Source organism: Schistocerca gregaria, chromosome 6, assembly GCF_023897955.1.
Source record: "Schistocerca gregaria isolate iqSchGreg1 chromosome 6, iqSchGreg1.2, whole genome shotgun sequence".
Classification (NCBI taxonomy): domain Eukaryota; kingdom Metazoa; phylum Arthropoda; class Insecta; order Orthoptera; family Acrididae; genus Schistocerca; species Schistocerca gregaria.
The window spans coordinates 286,470,301-286,493,357 of NC_064925.1; the positions used below are offsets into that span (position 1 = coordinate 286,470,301).

The 23,057-nt window shown below is 41.4% G+C and overlaps 1 protein-coding gene across 1 annotated transcript in view; it reads left to right on the plus strand.

Annotated features, from left to right (window-relative positions):
- Window positions 1-23,057, plus strand: part of LOC126278432 (two pore potassium channel protein sup-9) — a 1,195,629-nt gene that overhangs the window by 115,775 nt on the left and 1,056,797 nt on the right. The gene's annotated exons all lie outside the window — the stretch shown is intronic.

Below are 23,057 nucleotides of genomic sequence, written 5' to 3' on the forward strand. Positions count from 1 at the left end.
CATCAGCAAACAAGGGCAGATTGCCGCCCACCACCCTGTCTGCTAAGTCATTTATGTACATGGGGAACTACAGTGGAGCTACCACACTTTTCTGGAGAGCTCCTAACGATACTTTTTGTCTCTGACGAACACTCGCCATCGAGGACAACACATAGGGTTCTGTAACTTAAGAAGTCTTCGATCCACTTACATATATATGAACCTATTCCATACGATCATCCCATCTTTAACAGCTTGCAATGGAGCAATGTGTCAAACGCTTTCCGAAAATCTAGAAGTAAGATAATCTACTTGTTGTCCAACATCCATAGTTCGCAGTATGTTATTTGAGAAAAGGGCAAGCTTTCTAAAATAATGCTGATTCGTAGTTTTTCTATCTCAAGACAATTTGTTATATTCGACCTGAGAATTTGTTGAAGGATTCAACAGCAAACCGATGTTAGGGTTATTGGCCTGTAATATTTTGGGTCCGTGCTTTTGCCCTTCTTATATACAGGAGTCATCTGCTCTTTTTTGCAGTCGCTTGGAACTTTGCGCTGGGCGAGAGATTCGTGATAAATGCAAGCTAGGTAAGGAGCCAACGCTGTAAAGTACTGTTCGAGAAACCGAATTGGGATTACATCCGCACTCGGTGACTTATTTGTTTTCAACGCTTTCAGTTGTTTCCCTACGCCAAGGATGCTTATTAGTGTGTCGTCCATACGGGAGTCTGTTCGGTGGTCAAACTACGTCATGTTTGTCCTTTGTGTACGATTTTCGGAAAGAGAATTTTAAACCTTCAGCTTTAGTTTTGTAGTCTTCAACTGCCACACCAGACTAGTCAACAAGTGACTGGATGGAGCCCACTTAGCGATTTTACGTAGGACCAGAATTTTATCGGGTTCTCTTCCAGATTTGTTGCTAAGGTACGACCGTGGTAAAAATTGTATGTCTCGCTCATAGATCTTTCCACAGACGCACGAATCTCTACTAACCTTTGTTTGGCGTCATTTGCGCGTTTTCTTTTGGATCGAGAGTGCGACAGCCTCTGCTTTCAAAAAATGGGTGTGAAATCTTATGGGACTTAACTGCTAAGGTCATCAGCCCCTAAGCTTACACACTACTTAACCTAAATTATCCTAAAGACAAACACACACACCCATTCCCGGGGGAGGACTCGAACTTCCACTGGGACCAGCCGGGCCTCTGCTTCTCACCATGTTTCGAATCTCGTTATTAAACCATGATGAATTTTTTCTGCCCTTAATCCACTTACTAGACACATAAATCTCCAGACCACGATTTACAATCTGCTTAAACTTTGCCCATAATTCCTCTACGCTCACCTTATAGGAACTAAGTGATTTCACTAGCAATTACTTTTCTGCTCTTTCGGACAGAAACACTCTCCTGGGCTTCTTAACTGATTTATTAACTTCCGTAATCATAGTTGCTATGATGACGTCATGATCGCTAATCCCCGTTTCTCTATTGACGTTGTCGGTAAGGTTCGGCCTGTTTGTAGATATAGGGTCTAATCTATTTCCACTGCACGTGGGCTGCCGAACTACCTGCTCAAAACAGTTTTCAGAAAACGTGTTCAAAAGTACTTCGCATGACTGTCTGCCTGTACCCCCTGCAATGAATCCATCGTCGTCACAGTCTATACACGGTAGCTTGAAGCCGATCCAACCAGTGACGATTGATCTGGGTATTTACGCGCTACTGACCGTAGACTAAGTGGACTGCAGAAAAAAAAATTAGAATGCTATTTAAAAAAGGCGTACTGCTGCTCTTATATTCGATAAAAAACGAAGGTACAAAGAAGGTAGTAATGCTGGTTAATATACCTCTGCTAGTTAAACATTTGTCTGATACCTTTTTTTTCTATTTCGCTTCTGGGCGAAATGTTATTTGATAAGGTCAATATAAATGGGACACGTGTAAGCAGGATGTTTGATTGTTAATGGCGTACCTGCGTACAGTTGAAATCACACGATACTAGAAGCAAACAAGTCTGATAAACATATAGAGCTGTGGGAAGTTTTTCATCCTCAACACCGTGAGACAAATCTCTTCTACTGGAAGCTCTTTGCTTTCCATATTTTAGGAAGAAGGTGCTTTGGACCGAAACAAGAAATAAACGTACAGTAAACACGAGCTCTGAAATGCATGCTTTAAGAACAGTGAGCAGTTGGTCGGTACAAGAGAACCGATATGTTTCGCAGAAGCGCAGATGAACAAGTGCTCATAGCTGGTAAAGTATAAGTTTTAGTGCCCTTGTTACCCTGAATTTCTTTCTTATGGTAGTGTTTACTTTCAACTATATGCATTTACGCCATTAATTATGATACACCCTGTATGTAAATCATTTCCATGTAGCATACATCATGCAGAGTTAGTACTTTTTGCAGAAAATACAGGCGTTAAACGAGTAAGTTTGTTAGATGTTCCACACATAATCTGAACTATTATTTTATCGGAATGATCTTTAAGCAGTTGGTTTACAGTTCATGAATACGTGACTAGTGTTGACATTAACGAATACATAAGGGTTTAGTCCTGCTCAAGCAACCACACTTAAAAAGTTCACTTAAAAACAAGTTCTTTTTTATACAACCTACCAATTTTTAAATAGAAATTCGTCTTTGGTATAGAAGGAATTGCCGATGACTTTAGGCTCTATTTAAAACTTCCTTTGTTACTGTCAGATATGTTATGTTATTGGACAAATGATAAAAAACTTATGTTGCTATGTACTGAACTCTTTTTCTGAGCCACTGACGGATTAGAGAGACAGTTATATAGTAAGAACCAGAAGCAATTTTTAACAATGTTTTGCAAAGAGTTGTTAAGTTGTGTTCTGAGAATGAGCTGTTCCTTGAGTTTGGAGAAAAAGGCAGAATATTCAGTTCTACGTAGCACCAACATTTAAAGTTCAACATGTGCAGAACTTAGTAAATAGGGTCGAATATCCTAAAATGTTTAGTGTACCATTGATAACAATGAAAATTTTACCTAAAATTAACATATTGTTGAGCTGTTAAAGAACAAAGTTTGGCAAATTTTGCCCTTCTTATAAATTGCTATTTGTGGCACAACTTGACTAGAAGAAGGGATCGGTTGGTAGGAAATATTCTGAAGCATCAAGGGATCATAAATTTAGTATTCGAGGGTAGCGAAGGGGGTAAAAATCGTAGAGGGAGATCAAGAGATGAATACACTAAACAAATTCAGAAGGGTGTAGGTTGCAGTAGGTACTGGGAGATGAAGAAGCTTGCACAGGATAGAGTAGCATGGAGAGCTGCATCAAACCAGTCTCTGGACTGAAGACCACAACAACAACAACATAATTTGCTAGTGTCGAAGAAAAGATCTTATATTATTTAGTATTTTTCCCCTCATTGACGTCTTATGGCATAATCTTTCAAAGGTAGCAATCTAAATTTTAAATTGATCTTCAAATTAGTTGCTTGCAGAATCTCATTGTATTTCACAGAAATATTTTTTACTTAAAAGCTAACAGGAAGTGTAGCTAAAAAGGAAACAAACTGAATTTACTCGTATCGTTAGTTACATCGAGATTATAAGAGACTAATACGCGAATTCTTATTTAATGTGAGCAAGTGTGTTTTTGATTAATATGTAAATAGCCGGTTTAATGAGGTACTCGCAAAATATAGCCTTTAAACTGACTTGTTCCATAAGCTTTCAGTAAAAATCCTGCAAATGGTCCATGGAACACGAAAAATCTAAGATCATTTGTTGTCAAAAGAGATGCCAACAGTCTTATCAGTCTCACATCACACACGAATCATCCAGAATATTATGACCATTTCTTAACAGCATTTTGGTCCACCTTTGGAACATCATACTACTGTGATTCTGCTGGGTACGGATTCAGCAAGTCCTTAGTAGGTTTACGGCGGTATGCAGGATCAGATGCTCATGCACAGGCAACACATTCCCCGAAAATCACGGGCCGATGGTTGCTTCCGGGGACAAATCAATCTCCCTATAGCATCCGAGATGTGACCCATGGAGTCGTGATTAGGTGAAATGGTAGCGAAGACCCCAGCGTCAGATTACTGCTATGCTCCTTGAACCACTGTAACAAGATTCTCGCCCTCTTACAGGGCTTGTTATCTTGCTGAAAAATGCCATTGCTGTCGGAAAAGACATCAAGCATGAAGGGATGCAGGTGGTCTGCAGTAACGTTCACGTGGTCTCCTGTGGTCTTGGTGCGTTACGACCACAGGTCCTTTCCAAGCAAAGGTGAATGTCTCACATAGCATAATACTGCAACCTCCGGCCTGCGTCCGCCGCGTGGTGCGTCTATCGAGCATCCACTCGCCTGGATGGCGGCGTATCCGAGCACGACAATAGATTTAATGTAAAAAAAAAAAAAAATGCGGGTTTCGTGTCATCCGGCTAAAAGTTTCCATTGATTCTCGATCTTAACTCGATGGTCCAGTGTCGCCTGAAATCGTAATTGAGAATGTTGTTGAGTCGACATGGGAACACATAGGGATATAGTGCCAAATTCTGTCCAACTGGAGAGCTAGCTGGTCCAAATTCCGAGCTCATTGGGAGGCCCTGCCTATAATGCTACAAACGTTCTCAGTAGGCGATAGATTCGGCGGCCTTGCTGGATAACACATGGTTCGGCAAGAGCAAAGATAAGCTGTAGAAACTATCGTGACCGATTGGGCATTAACTGCTGAAACGTAAGCCCAATATGGCTTGCCATAAAGGCCAACAAAGCGGAGCGTAGAATATCGTCGACGTGCCTAGAGTCTCGCAACACATCTTCGTTGGTGTTGTGGTTCAGTTCGTAGCGGGACTCATCACTAAAGACAATTCTACTCCAGTCAATGAGATTCCAGCCCGAAGACGGCAGTAGTGGGTTACCAACCTGACTGTCATCCGCCACCGGCCGTGGTGGCCGAGCGGTTCTAGGCGCTAGAGCTGCGGTCGCAGGTTCGAATCCTGCGTCATCCATGGATGTGTGTGATGTCCTTAGGTTAGTTAGGTTTAAGTAGTTCTAAGTTCTAGGGGACTGACGACTTCAGAAGTTAAGTCCCATAGTGCTCAGAGCCATTTCTGAAATTTTTAATAATTTCTTTATCACTAAAATCAGTCCACTCCGTTCCACTTGTAATAATGTTATAGAGAGACTTCAGTCGTGGTTGCAATAAGGATGGATTTGTTAGTTCTCCATTTGTGACGCGTTTCGCCTGTATTGAAAGGCATCTTCAGACAGTCTAGGAAAATTACAAAAACCAGTACAAATATAATGGCCATATACAAACATTCGAAAACAACAAAACCACGTAAAACTTCATTGACCTTACAACATAGAAGTTACAGGTCCTAAACTGCGTTTTGAGATGGAGGAGGATGATTAATAAAGAGTGTACTGGCTCTATAGTATGAGATACAAAATTTAACACATACACATAATGATCTCATGAAATGAGAAATCAAACGCATAAAATAACACCCAGGAGAATGGACCAAGTGCATGTGTTACACTAATATACGGAACATTACCGATGGTCGCAGTTTGTACCTAGAGCGCTTTGTCGTATACAGGATTATTAGCAATAGCCATAAAACAAAAAGGTAAAAGACTACCTTGTCAAAGTTTACAGTAATATTGTAAAACACCCCAAGCCAGTAACGGGAATAAAAGAGAACTCTCTTATGGTAAAGAAAATGTGACTTTTTTAAAACTGCGCGGTCTGTGAACAGCAGACGAAACTTAACGACTACGATGTCGTAGTACCGGGAAACTCGCCAAACGGCGACGCTACGGTTTCTAGCTACGGAAAGCTGTATGTAAATAATAGGGAAAAACGCGCAGTATCTGATCGAATATAATGTCAAAAACTTATTTGAAGACGAGAATCATGGCGTTGAAAAATGTCTGACTTTTCGACATTAACTGTCAGTTTTAAAGCCTCGGAAACTAGAAGCAAATATGTTTCGGAATTTCGAATTTCTCAAGCAAATTTAATTTTCGCCATTTACTTTCTGCGTGCAGAATTACAAGATTTTCCGAACTAGGTGACTGATGGCCTGAAGCTTTTAGATGTTCAGCTAAGGGGCAATATTAAATTTGCTTGAAGAATCCGAAATATCGATACATATTCGCTTCTAATCTCCGAGGTTTTAAAATGAACAGTTATATCAAAAAACGAGGCATTTTTCTATGCTATGACGCGCATCTTCAAATGTGTTTATGATTTTAAGTTAGTTCAGACACAGGGCGCTCTTCTCGTTTATTGCCGGCCTGGGTGGTCTAACGGTTTTAGGCTCGCAGTCCGCAACCGCGCGACTGCTACGGTCGCAGGTTCGAATCCTACCTCGGGCATGGATGTGTGTGTTGTCCTTAGGTTAGTTAGGATTAAGTAGTTCTAAGTTCTAAGGGACTGATGACCACAGCTGTTAAGTCCCATAGTGGTCAGAGCCTTTTTTCTCTCGTTTATTTACACGCAGCCTTCCGTAGTTAGAAACTGTAGCGTCGCTACCCGGTGAGCTTCCCGGTACTATGACAACGGAAGGTGTGTGTGTTCAGAGGTGTGTGAATCCCTAGGGGACCAAGCTGCTGAGTTCATCGGTCCCTAGACTTATACACTATTTAAACTAACTTAAGCTATGAACAACACACATACCCATGCCAGAGGGAAGACTCGAGCCTCCCGCGCAGTCGATGGCCAGGCGCCTCAAACCACTCGACCACTCCGCACGGCACTACGACAACAGAGTTGTTAGCTTTCGTCTAGTCAGACCAGTGCTAGCACGTAAGGTTGTGCGTATTTGACAAAAGGAAACAGGCCCTATTTTCTGTTTAGAGGGCGTCGTCTCTATATGGGAAGTCAAAGAATGTGTGTGTCTTAGCTCTTTCGACAAGCATACAGTATGCTTACTCCTGTTAGCCATGACAGAGGCACGACAATGTTGAGTGGATTGATTTGATGGAAGAGACCGAACAACGAGGTCATCGACCTCATCGGGATAGGGAAGGATGGGGAAGTCGGTCGTGCCCTTTCAGAGGAACCATCCCAGCATTTCCCTAAAGCGATTTAGGGAAATCACGGGAAACCTAAATCAGGATGGCTGGACACGGGATTGAGACGTTGTCCTCCAGAATGCGAGTCCAGTGTGCTAAACATTGCGCCACCTCGCTCGGTTTCTTAATCCTGTTGTATAAAGTCTTGGATTATATATTTTAACAGTGTTGTTTATCTTCTTCCGATGATTTTTATGCTGTTTTTAAAAACGTCTCATTTAAATTTACCATACGAGAGTTCTTTTATTGCCATTATTGGCTTTCGGTGTTTTACGAGATTACTGTAAACCGTCACAAGATACGCTTTCGCCTGTTTCTTTTATGACTATTGCTAATAATCTTGTATACGACCTAATGTCGTTCTTGTTTTAGATACAAACTGATGCCATCGGTATTGTTCCGTATTTTAGCTGAACATGCATTTGGTTCGTTATCCTGGGTGTAATTTTATGCTTTTGACTCTTCATTTCATGATACGATTGTTTACTCATAGTTTGGTATGTGTTAAATTTTTTATTTCATACTATGCAGCTAGTACACTCTCTAGTTACAATCCCACCCACTCCCCTCCCCGAAACGTAATTTAAGACATGTAAGATTAATGAATTTTCACGTGGTTTTGTTGTTACAGAATTTGTGTATATAGCCATTATGTTTGTACTAAGTTTGTAATTTTCCTGGATTGTATCAAGATGCCTTTCAATACAGACCGAACGCGTCAGAAACGAAGAACAAATAAATTTATCTTCGTTGCAACTACGACTGAATGGTCTCTATAACATTTATTTGTCTTTACATGTACATAATATCTACCGATTTCCAACGCCTTAAAATAATTCCCTCGATTTTTTTTTCGTCTTAGAATGTAGTTGGGCTCGAACAAACACATTTACACTACAATCTCGTGACGATCATTTAAAGGTCCCTTGCTGTATCAGTGATACTCGTTTACCTGCAAATCTCTGCAGTCATCCATTAGAGACTGCTGACTGTGCCATGCTACATTTGATCTTTGCCTACCGCTACGCCACTCGAGACCAATAGGGACAGTGTGTATGTGAAGTTGTATTTTGTGAATTTATTTGTGTAATGATGCGTTAGATCGTTTGGCGGTTGGTAATGACTCGTTCAAATGTACTGCGATTTGTTGAGATGAAGTTATGACGAACGCTTTGTGAAAATAGTTTTGGTGTAGAAGATGAATCATTCACTTTTTTCTGGTATGTATTATAGTGCAAAAGTATTATCAACGTTAGAAACGGATATTGCTGTAACATTAACACATAATTATGATGCTAACGATGTTAATGACAAACTCGTCGCTGCCAGCAAAATTAACGTGTCAAGATCGAGAAGAGGCAACAAAAACAGTAAACGTGAATTTCAACCTTATCCTGATAAGACGTTTAAAGTAGGAAGTGTCGTCAGGGTGCTTGATGACCACAGACAAGGGAGCATATACGATGATTCTCACGTCAGAGGTATGACGCATATGACAAGCTGCTGAAAAGATATCCTAAACTGAAGGCTACAATCAATATTAAACGCGCACACGTCTATGTGCCAAAGAAAAGTGAAGGCAAAACGGTTTCCAAACCAGCGTGTAAGGGTGAAGATTGATGAAGCGCCAGAATGCCTTTCTTCCGTTCATTATTGGCATTTTCAACATTGGCCATTAGACGTTGTTAGAAAGTTCAGGTGTACATATGTTACAGCGTCCCTAGGATTATTACTACCTAGCTTAGGGCTCGCTGTTTCGCTCGCATAAACTGTATGTTCTGCACAGATTTTTTTTCTTCAATCTAATTTATTTGTTGTTCGCAAATTGCAACACCTTCTAAACTTCTCACGCTAAATAGTCATAGAAGCATGGTCTTTGTCGCATATACTTTTGGCCAAAAAGCGATTCGAGATCCAAGGTATTGGTTCACCACGCCGTTTTCGTTTTTGTGGTGGTATTTCCATAGAAACATCATCTCCTAACACGTACATCTTTATATCTAACCAAGAAGTGCATTACAAATTTTCATAGATTTACTTTAAAAATGTTTAATATAACGAAATATTTTATATAAATGTTCATCCCCTCTTCTAACCCCTTGGTGGTTAAATGTCAAAAAATGCTGAAACACGTACCTTTTTATCTGTGACTGAGAAAACAAATATCAGAGTTCGTAGTTTTAGCTTCAAAATTGCCTAAATACCGACATATTTTGTAAATTGTAAATTTATGGTAAGATCTTATGGGACCAAACTCCTTAGGTCATCGGTTCCTAAGCTTACACACTACTTATTCTAATTTAAATTAACTAAGGACTCGAACCTCCGATGGGGTTAGCCGCATAGACCGTGACAAGACGCCCAAGACCGCGCCGCTACCCCGCGTGCAGACACATTTTCAGAAAGCTTTTCATCCTTTATCTCACCCTCTTAGGAGTATAATTTCGAATAATCCAAAGATGTCCATAGCATATGGTCCACACCCTCTCCAAATTTAAATTTTCTATCTATAGCAGATTGTGCTGGGCGATAAGGAATCAGTGAATCAGTCTGATGTCTGATGCTATTCCATCCTATTAGAGTTTGAATTTCCAAAAACAGGGTTACGCGTTTTTTTTTTTTTTTTTTTTTTTTTTTTTACTGAGAAGCGAAATACCGATTGTCATATATATAGCTTTAAAAATGCTTTCACTGTGAAATTTTTCATAAAAATGTTTCACTTCCCTATTTTGTGACTCTTAGAGTTTGAGTATATAAATGCTGTGAAATGCATTTTTTTTTTACTTCTAGCACAGGAGGCAAATACAAAGTTTTATAGATTTGTCTTAAAAAACGCTTGTATGATGAAATATTTCCATAAAAACTTTTATCCCCTACTTCACTCCTATAGAGGTTCAATTTCCAAAAACCGTTAAACGCATTTTTTGTTTCAAAGTTAAGATGCCAAACTCAAATATTCATAGATTTAACTTTAAGAATGCTTTAATAATGAAATATTTCATAAAACACCTCTTTAGGGACTGAATTTCCGAAACCACTGTAACACGTATTTTTTTATTTTTTTTATTTCTAGACCAGTAGTCAAATACCAATTTTCATAGATTCAGCTTTAAAAATACTTCAGTTGTTCTTTAACAATGATTTATTTTTAAAAAAGTTCACCAACTATTTTACCCCATAGGGGTTATATATAAAATAAAACTCCTAAACATGTCTTTATTTCTGATAGAGAAACCAAATACCATTTTCCGCAGGTACAGCTTAAAAATTGCCTTAATAGCGACATGTTTTCCAAAAATCCTTTCATCCTCTTGGGAGCGGAATTTCGTAAAATCCATTATTACACGACGCCAACATTATAGGATCAACATCCTCTGTGAATTTCATTTTTCTATGCTGAGTGGTTTGGGCTGGGCGATAATGAGTTAGCCATTTGGGACATTGCCTTTGATGTATAAAAACTAATCCACACTCCGCCCTAACAGGCCATGAAGGCCCAACAATTCCGATGGCCGGCGTGTCATCATCAGCCAGCAGGCGTCCCTGGATGCTGATATGGAGGGCCACACCGCTCTCCCAGCCGTATGTCAGTTTACGAGACCACAGCTGCTACTTCTCAATCAAGTAGCTCCTCAGTTTGCCTCACAGGAGATGAGTGCACCCCGCTTGCCAACAGAACTCGGCAAATTAGATGGTCACTCATCCAAGTGATAGCCCAGTTCGACTGCGCATAACTTCGGTGATTTGACGGGTACTGGTCTTACCACTGCGGCAAGACAGACTTTTAAATATAGAGATTTGAGAAAGGTATTTAATATAACATGACGCCGTATAGCTACGTTCGAAACACGAAAAGATAAAATTCAATGAGGTCAAACATTTGTTGCCGAGGTGAATGCCCATATCACGACCCAAAACATCCAAAGTGGATTCTGCAAAGAACCGTAATAAAAGTCCCCCCAGCATTGCAATCAGTTAACAGTGTAACACACACCTACAAGATCTATTTTGCTATTTCGGTGTACGGATATTTGGCAGACAAACTTTGTATATGCTGCAAAGAACCAAATGGTAAGTTTGGATCCCATGTGTTAAGGGGAATAGGAAAACTGTGTTGCCCAAAGGTGTTTGTAAATGCAAGTGCGAACGGGGAAATGAATCAAAATTTCCCGACAACATCACAATTACATCGTAACTACTGGTCTTGAGATATCCGTGAACAAATACTACTAGAACCGTTTGGAGGAAAAGATGTGGTCTAAAAATCATTCCACCTAAAACTACAGAACATGCACAACCAGTGGACGTGTATTAATTTGGAGAACGTGTCAACTTATAGTGCAGGCACCGTTTAAAAAGGGATTTTTTGAAATTCCACCCTGTTGTTATTGTTGTCTTCAGTCCTGAGACTGGTTTGATGCAGCTCTCCATGCTAATCTATTCTGTGCAAGATCCTTAATCTCCCAGTACCTACTGCAACCTACATCCTTCTGAATCTGCTTAGTGTATTCATCTCTTGGTCTCCCTCTATGATTTTTACCCTCCACGCTGCTGTCCAATGCTAAATTTATGATCCCTTGATGCCTCAGGGCATGTCCTACCAACCGATCCTTTCTTCTGGTCAAGTTGTGCCACAAACTTCTCTTCTCCCCAATCCTATTCAATAATACCTCCTCATTAGTTATGTGATCTACCCACCTAATCTTCAACATTCTTCTGTAGCACCACATTTCGAAAGCTTCTATTCTCTTCTTGTCCAAACTAGTTATCGTCCATGTTTCACTTCCATACATGGCTACACTCCATACAAATACTTTCAGAAACGACTTCCTGATACATAAATCTAAACTCGATGTTAACAAATTTCTCTTCTTCAGAAACGCTTTCCTTGCCATTGCCAGTCTACATTTTATATCCTCTCTACTTCGACCATCATCAGTTATTTTACTTCCTATATAGAAAAACTCTTTTACTACTGTAAGTGTCTCATTTCCTAATCTAATTCCCTCAGCATCACCGGATTTAATTTGACTACATTCCATTATCCTCGTTTTGCTTATGTTGATGTTCATCTTATATCCTCCTTTCAAGACACCCTAAGGGCACGAAATAGGGGATGAAGGGATTTTGAAAAATGTCACAATTTTGAAGCTATATCTACGAACTTGGTATTTGGTTTCTCGGTCCGAAATAAAGAAATAAGCATTTTTGGAAATTTAACTTTATGGGGTGAAATAGTATGGGAAAACGTTTTGAAAATATATAATTATTAAGGAACTACTAGAGCATTTTTATAGGTGGGGCATGATATTTTTACTGAAAGTATTTTGTTATGAAATGATTTTAATGCAAAATCAATGAAAATTTAAATTTGACATCTCGGTTAAAAATTAAAAAAATACGTGTTTCAGTGTTTCAGGAAATCCTAACCGCTAAGAGAGTGCAGTAGGGGATGATACTTTTTAAGAATACGTTTCGTTACCTTAGAAACAATTTTTGAAGCTATATTTATGATAATTTTTATTGGACTTCTTGGTTAGACATAAAGAAACATTTGTTAAGGTACGAAAGTTGCTATGGAAATATCTCCACAAGAACATGAAAGGCTTGATTAACAAATCCTTGGGTCCCCTACTACCAGAATCGCTCTTTGGTCAGAAGTGCATTCGGAAAAGACCATGCTTATATGACCTCAATTAGCGTGAAAAGCTTAAAAGGCGTTGCAATTTTGAACAACACAAAAATTTGGTTGAAGAATAATAGACATGTGCAGAACAGCAGTCAACGCAAGCGAAGCAGCGCGCGCTAAACTAGTATAAAATATGTGGCAAGATAATAATAGACTTCCTGAAACTACGTTCCAGGAGCATGCAGCCAAACTTCCATGATGAATTATGAATCAAAAAAATGAATTTTATGATTTACTATCGATCACCTGTGGTAATATGCAGATCAATGCCTCGTTAACCGTGGCAGATCGCTTGTTACGCTATTAGCGAACCGGTGGACAGCTTCAAGAGTGTCATGGGCGTGGCGTTCAGCACTGATGTTATAGAATGTGCTGTTAGGACTTGCGATCAACTTGTTCTTTCTCCCTTCGCGTTTGGTTATCATTCATATAACTTTGAGAATGTGACTGAATATTCTAATTTGAATTTATAGCTAAGATATATGCACTGCATCTGGCTTCTACAATGACATTTGAAGTGACATCTGGAGCACTTTTTCAGAGTCTTGGGAAAATAAATGATACTCACCAGCACACTGAGAGGTATGAAAAGATCCTGCAACAAAAATTTCATACAGATTTGTTTGTTCGAACGCATATACTTTCCTTGTCAGTGTAACTTGAGGTGTGTGATCTTTAAAAAGGGCTGCCAACAACCAACTGCGTGTTGCATTTGTCTAAAAGTTGTCGCTATCTCTTAGAAAGTTACCAGATTTATCAGACCACTCACGTGCGCTTGCTGAAGATCTTCACGTGCCAGTTAGAAGCAAATGATACGAAAAAAGCCAGAGCGTTACAACTTCGTCGGTTAAACAGTCGTTGTAACTTGAGGGTAAAGTTCTCTACGGTGCAGCCGGATGCACGTGAGTAGCTGCTTCAAAGTTTGGACAACGTGATTCATCACCTGGTGGCGACGGCCACCCATGGGCCGAAATAATGGGCCGGCGTCCAGGGTTCAACTCACTGCGTACTTGGCAATCGTACGCCTCGAAGACATTGACGCTTCAAACTAGCACTTTCCAAATGTATGGAATTTCGGCAAATGTTGCAAAAATAGCAATAATAAAACAGATCTGTAACTTTTAAACATTGACCAAAGTCGTCAGTAAAGGATTCTGATTTGATGGATACGCAAGTTCTGATAAGAATCGTGGGAAACGTCGCCCCTGACAATAAGATACCTAAATACCGAATCAAAGGGAAGGTTTCTAGGCGAAACCACGAAGTAGAAGTAAGACAGCAAGATGAACAAATGCTATCTGCCTTTAATGGTACATTACGAAATGTTGTAAGAGATTCGAGAGAAACTGCGAACTCAGAAAAACCAAATGTTCATTTACGTCTACATGATTACACCGCAATTCACTAATAAGTTACTGGCAGAGGGCTCATCGAACCGCCTTCAAGCTGTGTCTGTACCGTTCCACTCTCGAACAGCGGGCGGGAAAAACGAACACTTAAAACTTTCTGTACTTGCTCTCATTTCTCTTATTTTCTTATGGTGATAATTTCGCCCAATGGGGCCATCACAATATTCTCGTTTTCGGAGGAGAAAGTTGGTAATTGAACTTTCGTGAGAAGATCATGCAAGCGACGAAAACAGCCTTTGCTTTTATGATTCCCACCCCAAATTCGCGTATCACATCCGTGGTGCTCTCTCCTCTATTTCGCGATAATACCAAACGAGCTGCACTTCTTTAAATATTTTCGAAGTCCTCTATCAACTCTATCTCATGTGGATCCCACATCACACTTCAACTTTCCAGAAGAGGACCGACAAGCGTAGTGTAGGTAGTTTTCTTAGTAACCCTGTTGCTTTTTCTAAGTGTTCTGCCAATAAATCGCAGCCTTTGACTCTCTTTCCCCACAACATTATCTTTTTGGTCATTCCAACTTAAGTTATTAGGAATTGTAATAACTAAATATTTAGTCAAATTTACATTACAGTCTCTTGATTTCTGTGATTGATCGTGTAACCGAAATTTAGCGGTATTCCTTTAGTATTCAATTATTTGGAGCCAATTGCCACTTTTCGCATCATACAGATACCGAGTCTAAATCAGTTTCCAGTTATTTTTTATCTGATGCCTTTACAAGATAGTAAATGACAGCATCATGTGCAAACAACCTGAGAGAGCTGCTCAGATTTGATGTAGGGCCACGGTTATAATCTTGTCATGTTAAATAAGTTAATAATAAAATCTTAAACATGGCTGCAATTCAGCAACTATAGAACAGTAAAGCTGCAGGGACTGAAAGAATCAACCAACCAGTTGCAAATAAAGGTTTACTGCAATCTTCGATGTAGGTTTATAGAATAAAGGAGTAACAAGCGGAGACAAAAATTGTAAGATTAGCATACGCATTTGTTACACCACATGTCGATGAAGTACATTGATTAAAACCAAAAGACCCTTGTCATATGAGACATTCGACTTACGAACATAAATAATCACAAGCCATACATTAAGGATAAAGCAACACATTGTTACAGGTGTGAAGATAAATGTAAAGTATGGTGGCCCATTAACACAAGGCTTTTGTCAGCGTAAAAGTTTACTTATATACAACATAATGATGATGTCTAGATTACAACAGTATGCACATGACAGATATCAGCGTCAACTGCCCAGATTTATAAATCCCAGCACTAAGGAAAGGTACATGCAGACGGCGCTAAGTATGCGCGCATAAAAAATGCGTCTGGATTGCTTTGAGTAGCTGATGTAAATCAAAACAGAAAAGAAAATCGTATCTTCTGTATCGCTAATGTTAATTTCAAACGACAAAAAATCTAACAGATACAAAAGTACATGTGAAAATGAAACTGAAAACACTCTTATACCAGGGTAACACTCCATCTACATTTCGCCGACCGTGTTGTAAAAAGTTATAATAAAAGTATTAAATACTGTAAAGAAAGGGGGAACATTATTAACATTTATTAAAATAGACTATAGTTACTAAAACGGATAAATTTCCGCGTAGCTCTAATGATCAAGCCCATGTTGATGTCAGATAAATCACTCCGTTTCCGTATTACGACGACAACTGCACTGTTTCCTGCGTCCCCCGACACGCTTCAAAACTTTCAAATGTTAGTGAATTCCTAAGGGACCAAACTGCTGAGGTAATCGGTGCTTAGACCAACACACACACCCATGCCCGAGGAGGACTATAGACCATAGTTACTAAAACGGATAAATTTCCGCGTAGCTTTAAACTAATTTACAAATAGTAGTCCATAACAGAGTGACATTTCAGTGAAATTTCGTGCTCCATGTAGCAAATAGTTCTATTAAAAGTAATAAATACTGTAAGGGAAGAGAGAGGTGAACGTGGAAATAAAATTTGTTGAAAGTTAATTGCTAAAGCTCATGAAAACATTACAGAGAACATGTCAAAAAGGCTGAGAATAACGCTACATGCATGTAAAAATTGTCATACAAATAACAAACGGTATAAATTATTATATAGAGAAGTGTTCTGGCGAAAACGACATGCTCCCCGAAATCAATGGAGATCGGTAAACACACAATATGAGGCTGTGAGTAGCGCCTTTAAGCCGTCGAGGAAGGTCTTAGTTGCCTGCTGCAGCTGATCATTCAAGATGTTACCATCTCTTTAAGTTAATTGTTTGAGTATTTCAAGTTCTCTTAACAAATATAACTTCGAGCCTTTTACCTCTATACGTAGAATTACTATTTCTTCCAATTTGTTCTGATAATCGTCCGAAACAAAACAAAAATGCTCTGCGGGAGAGGTGTTATATGGACGGTCCAGAGACACTGATGTGACGACCAGTCTAAAGCCTGAATAAGCATCTTTTGCAGCGCGGACGTTCAGGAAGAGACCAGTGAGGTTCTGCAAGCTGCCAACAGGGATGTGACGCCATGCCGACTCCAATCCGTAGTCAGCTGCGCTAGGTTTATCGCTTTAAGATCCACGGCGCTAACAACTCGGTTCAGGTGATCCCGCAGATTCTCGATTGGGCTTAATCCTGGGAGCTTGGTGGCCAGAGAGAACGTAAGACTCATCATGGTGCTCATTGAACGATACACGCTTATTGCGAGCTGTGTGACACGTTGCATTGTCCTGCTGGTAGATACCTGTGTGACAAGATTAGTCAGGGAATTAAAGAAAACATTTCCAAGACCATACCGTTCCATCCTCCGGACTGGAACCTACCGACCATTGTTGCAAGGCGGTACACGCCAACGGCCATATGTTCGAGGCAGCATACAACGTGAATCATCTGAAAGGACCACCTGTTGCCACTTAGTGGACATCTATTTGCGGCATTGCACTGTAAATTCTAGCCTTCGTTGCCTATGAAAAGCAGTCACCTTTGGTGCTTGAACCAGGCACCTCCTGTGTATGCCCATACGGAGCAACACTGGCTAAATATAAAACTTTTAAAACATTATCAGCGATCTTTAAAATTAAAATTTACAGATTAAAAACAGCCTTGATCACAACTTTTTATTTTTATTTGAGTGACCGGTTTCGATTCTACTTAAGAACGATCTTCAGACTCTGAAAAAAGCATATTACCATATAGAGGGATCGTTTTAATAGTACGTATATATAACAAAATGTGAAACTAATAAATATATATACCCAGAACGGTGGGAGGACTCCGTGGTGCAAGTTGTGCCGACCTTCGACGCTGGAATAACTGCTAATCGGAGAAGGAGGGAACGGTTATTAAATAGGCTTGGCGACGCCCAGCGTCCTGAGTGTGACATCATTGCTAGCCAATCAGAAAGACGTCTTTGATTAGGTAAGCACAAGAAGTAAATTAAAAAGTGCGTCTTCTGTAGTGTTTCGGCAAATATTTTCGCTCTCGTTTTTGCAATGTGTAGATGGATACAGCGCAAACACCTCTTACCACGCGTTTTATTCGACGCCTGGCGACGACGGAAAGCTGCCTGTTCGATCAAGCGCTTGAAGAGCAATGTGGGGGTGATATTCGTTTTATCGATGTTTGTCTACAGGAACACTAAAGAACGCAGCTTGTGATCTAGTGGTTAGCGTTGTTGCCTCTGGACGACGGGGTCCCGGGTTCTATTCCTGGCCGGTTTAGAAATTTTCTCTGGCCGGGGACTGGGTATTTGTGTTGTCCTCATCATTTCATCATCATCATCATTCGCGACAGTGGCTAAATTGGACTGTGTGAGAATTGGGACTTTGTACGCGCGCTGATGCTCGCGCAGTTGAGCGCCCCACAATCCAAGCATCATCAGGAACAGCAAAACACGAAGAAGAGCAAATATTCCTCGAGCGACTGAGCACCGCTGCAGCATGGTTGTAACAGACAGCGCGAGAGCGGTGACCCTCGAATCACTGTTGGAGTACGGAGTACTGGCTTTTCTTGCTGTTTTACTGTCACTAAAATGAACATCGCGGTAGACTAATTCGGGTCTATTATACCGAACAGGCATATAAAATTCCGCTTGAAAAATTACTTTGTTTGTAATGAACAGATGGCACCGCATGAAACATGTGATAAACATAATTTTTTTCGATGACTTCACCTAAACATTGCGAAAACGAAATTGCAAAATATTTGAAGAAATATCACACAAAATACACCTGACGACTCATTGGATGGCGTACTGGCATAAATATTATGAAACTAAAGGTTCCTCTAACACTCGTTCGGTATACTGCAAAAATTGCTTCTACATCTATCGACCTCATTCCGTTAAGAATAACGTATTCAGCTCTGTCTCTTAGAAAGTTACGAATCAGTCAAAAATAAGGGCCGACGTTCGGTAAACTAGTATTTTTTTCATTAAACGCCAGTGCGGAAATGTATCGAACGCCTTCAAAAAGTCAGGTAATACGGCATAAACCGGGCGTACAGTTGTAGAAGTACCGAAGGCGACTGTAGACTCATAAATAAGTGTTGACTACGGTAGCTTTCCTACTAACCTTGGCCGGTTAGGATTGTAAACTCGTTATCTGCACGTCAGACGTGTTGTATACCTGTCAGCAGTTACCTTACGTCGATCACTGTGTGCATGTGATCAATGTCTTATTAGACCCCGCATAAAAACGGGAAGCGGTGAACCGTCAAGAAACTCAGAGAGGATATAAAAAAGGGCCGCGAAACGTATGCAACATTTTGGTTCTACATAGTTATCCTTCCGTCTGTTACTTAAAGATAAACAGTTCTTACAGCAAAAATGAACTTGTCAATGTTGAATTCTGGTTTTATTCGAAATTTGTTGATTTGTAACGTGAAAGAGAGGGATGCTGTAGTAAAAATGTATAAAAAGATATAGATTTCTCATAGACCGCTAGCAAGTGCAATTTTGTCAGAGAAAAAAAACGCAAAACCAAAACGTATCAGACATGGCTTCAGTGCCTCTTGGAGGTTATATAAAACATCTTTCTGTTATTCATAAACATATGAGGTCATCTGTCTCCTAGACGTATAACTACTTAATCCTAACTAACGTAAGGACATCACACACATCCATGCCCGAGGCAGGATTCGAACCTGCGAACGTAGCAGCAGCGCGGTTCCAGACTGAAGCGCCTAGAACCGCTCGGCCACAGCGGCCGGCGAATCAGTTTCCCTGACACATTCATGTATATTTCTTTCTCTGCTAATGCCAGAAATACTACGGTAATCCTACTATTTACTACGTCATTTCTGTTCTGTAACAAGGGCCGGCCTTGGTGGCTGAGCGGTTCTAGGCACTTCAGTCTGGAACCGCGTGACTGCCACGGTCGTAGGTTCGAATCCAGCCTCGGGCATGGATGAGTGTGATGTCTTTAGGTTAGTTAGGTTTAAGTGGTTCTAAGTTCTAGGGGACTGATGACCTCAGATGTTATGTCACATAATGCTCAGAGCCATTTCTGTAGCCGGCCGCGGTGGTCTCGCGGTTCTAGGCGCGCAGTCCGGAACCGTGCAACTGCTACGGTCGCAGGTTCGAATCCTGCCTCGGGCATGGATGTGTGTGATGTCCTTAGGTTAGTTATGTTTAAGTAGTTCTAAGTTCTAGGGGACTAATGACCACAGCAGTTGAGTCCCATAGTGCTCAGAGCCATTTGAACCATTTTTTTTGAACCATTTCTGTAGAGTGCAACTCTACCTGGGTCTCTTTATCGACAGTGTTGTAGTCACAGTGTCTGAAACGAGTGGACTATGGTGCATTATGGTCGAAAGAGTGGATAATTTAGTCGAAAATTCTGGAAGGGTATTCGCGTTACATGCCTCGAACTCTATTACTGGACAGCGGGTTAGAATCTGAGTACCGGCGCTCCAGCCTGGACTGGCAGGGTTAGTAGAGTGCCCACATGCTTCGGCGCTGACGTCACAGGCACAGCGAGTAATTTGAGCGTGCGCCCCTCATCCCAGCCACCCTCACCCCCTCTGCGCACCCCCTGAACGACGCGAGCAATTGACTTTGCATTGCCGGCACTACAAGGCCGGTTGATTAGCACCAGCTGCCCTGCTAGGACACAAAGCGTGTTGCGCCACCGTCCAGAGCGTGGGCGATGGGCGGTGCCAGACCAGCGAGGAAAAACCAGCGTGTGGGGGCGGGGCTGACCCGGCCTCGACTGTCCTGCGAGGTCGCTATCCTAATTATAATTGTTTCTACATACGCGAGATCGATTGTGACCACACCATCTATTTCAAACCATAGGTAAAAGGTATTTAAAAAAATACCGTTACCAGTTACAAACTTTGTCAACTGTTGTATTACTTATTTACTTGACATGTTTCGAGGGTTAAACCTCATCTTCAGGCTAAACGGTATTACAAAAACAACTTTACAATAAGGTCATACTGATATTACATAGTGTTTTTGTAAATGCTGTGGTCATCCTGCGGAACAAGAGAGATCTCAGTAAGAGGCGATGTCACTTTGGAAGCTGGACTGATGTTTGCACGAAAATGTGTAACGGTCACTCACTTTGTTCTTCTAGCGTGGCAGTCTGGTTGTGATGTGTTGCGGTGTATCCATTTCCGTGGCTCTCTTGGTCTCTTTCCACAAATTGTCACCAACATAGCAGTAACTTAGAAACACGATCACAAACAGTTCTGCAGTGCAGTGGACGAGATGGCGGTCGAAATACAGCTGGTTAAGATTTGAGTATTGATTTGTCGGTCTATGTTGCGTCACACGTTCTCATGTCTTCTGCACGTATTACAGATGTAGGTTATCGAAATACATTACAAATTGAGCACCTGTTACAATATTATAGAACACATCATGATATAAACTATTTATTTTACATATTTCTAAGCTATTGCTGGGGCTAGAGTCAAATAGCTTAGAAATATGTATATAAATAGTTTATATCATGATGTGTTCTATAATATTGTAACAGGTGCCCAATTTGTAATGTATTTCGTCAACCTACATCTGTAATACGATAACAAGACGTGCAGAAGACATGAGAACAGGTGACACCACATAGATCGACAAATCAATAGTCAAATCGTAACCAGCTGTATTTCGACCGCCATCTAGTCCACTGCACTACAGAACTATTTTTGACCGTGTTTCCAAGTTACTTCTATGTTAGCGACAATTTGTGAAAAATGACCAAAAGAGCCACGGAAATAGATACACTGCAACATACCACAACGAAACTGCCACGCCAGAAGAACAAAGAGAGTGACCGTTACACAAAATATTCGTGCAAACATCAGTTTAACTTCTAAAGTGACATCGCCTCTTACTGAGTTTTCTCTTCTTCCACAGGATGACCACAGGATTTAGGAAAACACTATGTAATATCAGTATGACATTATTGTAAAGTTGTTTTTGTAATGCCATTTAGCCTGAAGATGATGTTTAACCCTCGAAACATATCGCTAAGTAAATAAGTAATACAACAGTTGACAGAGTTTGTGACTGGTAGCGGTAATGTTTTTTAGAAAGAACCTTTACATATTTCTTGTGACAGTCACGATCGAAAAATACACTCCTGGAAATTGAAATAAGAACACCGTGAATTCATTGTCCCAGGAAGGGGAAACTTTATTGACACATTCCTGGGGTCAGATACATCACATGATCACACTGACAGAACCACAGGCACATAGACACAGGCAACAGAGCATGCACAACGTCGGCACTAGTACAGTGTATATCCACCTTTCGCAGCAATGCAGGCTGCTATTCTCCCATGGAGACGATCGTAGAGATGCTGGATGTAGTCCTGTGGAACGGCTTGCCATGCCATTTCCACCTGGCGCCTCAGTTGGACCAGCGTTCGTGCTGGACGTGCAGACCGCGTGAGACGACGCTTCATCGAGTCCCAAACATGCTCAATGGGAGACAGATCCGGAGATCTTGCTGGCCAGGGTAGTTGACTTACACCTTCTAGAGCACGTTGGGTGGCACGGGATACATGCGGACGTGCATTGTCCTGTTGGAACTGCAAGTTCCCTTGCCGGTCTAGGAATGGTAGAACGATGGGTTCGATGACGTTTTGGATGTACCGTGCACTATTCAGTGTCCCCTCGACGATCACCAGAGGTGTACGGCCAGTGTAGGAGATCTTTCCCCACACCATGATGCCGGGTGTTGGTCCTGTATGCCTGGGTCGTATGCAGTCCTGATTGTGGCGCTCACCTGCACGGCGCCAAACACGCATACGACCATCATTGGCACCAAGGCAGAAGCGACTCTCATCGCTGAAGACGACACGTCTCCATTCGTCCCTCCATTCACGCCTGTCGCGACACCACTGGAGGCGGGCTGCACGATGTTGGGGCGTACGCGGAAGACGGCCTAACGGTGTGCGGGACCGTAGCCCAGCTTCATGGAGACGGTTGCGAATGGTCCTCGCCGATACCCCAGGAGCAACAGTGTCCCTAATTTGCTGGGAAGTGGCGGTGCGGTCCCCTACGGCACTGCGTAGGATCCTACGGTCTTGGCGTGCATCCGTGCGTCGCTGCGGTCCGGTCCCAGGTCGACGGGCACGTGCACCTTCCGCCGACCACTGGCGACAACATCGATGTACTATGGAGACCTCACGCCCCACGTGTTGAGCAATTCGGCGGTACGTCCACCCGGCCTCCCGCATGCCCACTATACGCCCTCGCTCAAAGTCCGTCAACTGCACATACGGTTCACGTCCACGCTGTCGCGGCATGCTACCAGTGTTAAAGACTGCGATGGAGTTCCGTATGCCACGGCAAACTGGCTGACACTGACGGCGGCGGTGCACAAATGCTGCTCAGCTAGCGCCATTCGACGGCCAACACCGCGGTTCCTGGTGTGTCCGCTGTGCCGTGCGTGTGAT